Source organism: Anabrus simplex, chromosome 4 (genome assembly GCF_040414725.1).
Source record: "Anabrus simplex isolate iqAnaSimp1 chromosome 4, ASM4041472v1, whole genome shotgun sequence".
NCBI lineage: Eukaryota > Metazoa > Arthropoda > Insecta > Orthoptera > Tettigoniidae > Anabrus > Anabrus simplex.
The window spans coordinates 409,831,749-409,835,312 of record NC_090268.1 but is presented as its reverse complement, the minus strand read 5'-3'; the positions used below and the strand labels follow the sequence as shown (position 1 = coordinate 409,835,312).

The 3,564-nt window shown below is 46.4% G+C and overlaps 1 non-coding gene across 1 annotated transcript; it reads left to right on the top strand.

Annotated features, from left to right (window-relative positions):
• The first annotated feature begins 395 nt into the window (after nucleotides 1–395).
• On the top strand, nucleotides 396–468 carry TRNAR-UCG (transfer RNA arginine (anticodon UCG)). Its single transcript has one exon. It is a non-coding gene; the product is annotated as a tRNA-Arg (tRNA).
• The last annotated feature ends 3,096 nt before the right edge of the window (nucleotides 469–3,564 follow it).

Here is a 3,564-nt window from a genome sequence, read left to right as displayed (position 1 = left end):
GCTGAATAGGGGCCTTGCGAGGGGATGGGAAGGTAGGAGGATATACAAGGAAGAGGGAAGGATGTAAGTTAGGTACCATTCCGGCATTTGCCTGGAGGAGAAGTAGGAAACCACGGAAACCACTTCCAGGATGGCTGAGGTGGGAATCGAACCCACCTCTACTCAGTTGACCTCCCGAGGCTGAGTGGACCCCGTTCCAGCCCTCGTACCACTTTTCAAATTTTCGTGGCAGAGCCGGGAATCGAACCCGGACCTCCGGGGGTGGCAGCTAATCACGCTAACCACTACACCACAGAGGCGGACAATATAAATTTTAAGGAGTATTAATTACATATTACATAAATGTGTTCTTGAATCGAAACTGATTTGCCACTAGCAAATGCTTTGTTTGACAGGACCGTGTGGCCTAATGGATAAGGCGTCGGACTTCGGATCCGAAGATTGCAGGTTCGAGTCCTGTCACGGTCGGTAGTTTTTTATTTCGCCGACTTGAAGATTAAACTCGTAACGAGTACAAACTAAAAGTTCAGATTCTTGTATTGTATACAATAACGACACTTTATTGTCGTGCATACACAGATAATACTCTATTACATGCTTGGATGTGATATTCTGGAGATTAGTTTGTGACACCTGCAGCGTTCAGTTTTAACTCTCTTCATTTATAATTCTTAGGTTCTTCAGTGTCCACCTCTGTGGTGTAGTGGTTAGTGTGATTAGCTGCCATCCCCGGATCCCGACTCTGCCATGAAATTTGAAAAATGGTACGAGGGCTGGAATGGGGTCCACTCAGCCTTGGGAGGTCAACTGAGTAGAGGTGGGTTCGATTCCCACCTCAGCCATCCTGGAAATGGTTTCCGTGGTTTCCTACTTCTCCTCCAGGCAAATGCCGGAATGGTACCTAACTTACATCCTTCCCTCTTCCTTGTATATCCTCCTACCTTCCCATCCCCTCGCAAGGCCCCTATTCAGCACAACAGCTGAGGCAGGCTGGGCGAGGTACTGGTCATCCTCCCCAGTTGTATCCCCCGACCCAAAGTCTCACGCTCCAGGACACTGCCCTTGAGGCGGCAGAGGTGGGATCCCTCGCTGAGTTCGAGGGAAAAGCCAACCCTGGAGGGTAAGCAGATTAAGAAAGGAAAAGTTCTTCAGTCTGCCGATAATTTCGAATAAATAAATTTATGAAATATCTGGTCCGCTTCTGTGGTGTAGTGGTTAGTGTGATTAGCTTATCTCCACCACCCGGAGGCCCGGGTTCGATTCCCACCTCAGCCATCCTCGAACTGGTTTTCCGTGGTTTTCCACTTTTCATCCAGGCAAATGCCAGGATGGTGCCTGCTATTTCCTCAGATTAATTTCATTTTATGTGTCCGCCTCTGTGGTGTAGTGGTTAATGTGATTAGCTTCCCCCCACCACCCGGAGGCCCGGGTTCGATTCCGTGCTTTGTCACGAAATTTGAAACGTGGTACGAGGGCTGGAACCGGGTCCACTCAGCTTCGGGATGTCAAATGAGTAGAGGTGGGTTCGACTCCCAGTTCTGCCATCCTGGAAGTGGTTTTCCGTGGTTTTCCAATTCCCCTCCAGGCAAATGCCGGGATGGTACATAACTTAAGGCCACGGCAGCTTCCTTCTCTCTTCCTTGTCTGTCCATCCAAATCTTCCCATCCCACAACAAGGCCCCTGTTCAGCATAGCAGGTGCGGCCGCCTGGGCGAGGTACTGATCATTCTCCCCAGCATCATCCCTGACCCATTGTTTCACGCAACAGCGCAATTCCCTTTAGGCGGTAGTGGTGGGATCCCTCGTTGTGTCCGAGGGATAATCAACCCTGGAGGTTAAACAGATTATTAAGAAGAAGAATTTCATTTACTCCGTCCTGTTATGTTTAACTGTACAGCTTTCTATACGTCCTCTTCTTTCAACAATTTGTTTTTACATCTCACCGACTGCGTTGGGATAGGAAAGGGATAGGAGCGGGAAGGAAACCGACATGGCCTTAAAGGTACAGTTTCAGCATTTAACGGTGTGAAAATGGTAAAGCACGGGAAACTGCTGAAAGTGGGGTTCGAACACACTATCTTCCGAATGCAAGCTCACAGCCGTGCACCACCCACTCGCTCGGTGATTTGATAGAACTTGGGGATATTCTTGTATTGCGAAACATGCCATCGAAATAGGCCGTGACATTACGAAGGTAGTGGGGTGGCTCTCGATCTTGCTAGAAGTAACATTCCTGGCCACTAAATGATTCTGCAATGCACGGGCCAGAGTATTCCTATAGCAAGTTTAGGTAAACGACGCCCGTGGTATTTTGGTTAAGGAAGAATGGCCAAAGACGCCCAGTGCAGATATCGCACTCCACACGGAAATCCCTGGTAGCTTCACATGGTGTTCAGCAGACACAATTGAATTTTCAGCCAACCAATAGCTGCAAATACATACATTATCATTGAAGGCTGGCATGCCTTTCAGCGTTCAGTCTGCAAGCCTCTGTGAATTTATTAAACGTCGCCACAATCCTATACTTGCAACTAGTGCTGTGGCCTCATTTAGTTCCATACCTCTTATCTTTAAATCGTTAGAAACCGAGTCTAACCATCGTCGTCTTGGTCTCCTTCTACTTCTCTTACCCTCCATAACAGAGTCCATTATTCTCCTAGGTAACCTATCCTCCTCCATTCGCCTCACTTGACCACACCACCTAAGTCGGTTTATGCGTACAGCTTCACCAATCGAGTTCATTCATAAATTAGCCTTTATCTCCTCATTCCTGGCACCCTCCTGCCATTGTTCCCACCTATTTTTACCAGCAATCATTCTTGCTAATTTCATGTCTGTTACTTCTAACTTATGAATAAAATATCCTGAGTCCACCCAGCGTTCGCTCCCGTAAAGCAAAGTGGGTCTGAACACAGACCGATATAAAGCTGGGAGCTCACTTCCTTCTTACAGAATACTGTTGATCGCTACTGCGAGCTCACTGCATTAGCTTTGCTACACCTCGATTCAATCTCACTTACTATACTACCATCCTGGGAGAAAACACAACCTAAATACATGAAATTATCGACCTGTTCTAGCTTTTCATCACCAATCTGATATTCAATTCTGTTGAATTTCTTACCTACTGGCATCAGTTTAGTCTTCGAGAGGCTAAATTTCATACTATACTCATTGCACCTATTTTCAAGTTCCAAGATATTAGACTGCAGGCTTTCGGCACAATCTGCCATTAAGACCAAATCGTCAGCATAGGCCAGACTGCTTACTACATTCCCACCTAACTGAATACTTCCCTGCCATTTTATACCTTTCAGGAGATGATCCATGTAAACTGCGAAAAGCAGAGGTGTAAGATTTCAGCCTTGTCTAACCCCTGTAAGTACCCTGAACCAAGAACTCATTCTACCATCAATTCTCACTGAAGCCCAATTGTCAACATAAATGCCTTTGATTGATTTTAATAATCTACCTTTAATTCCATAGTCCCCCAGTATGGCTAACATCTTTTCTCTCGGTACCCTGTCATATCCTTTATCTAGATCTACGAAACATAAACAAAAC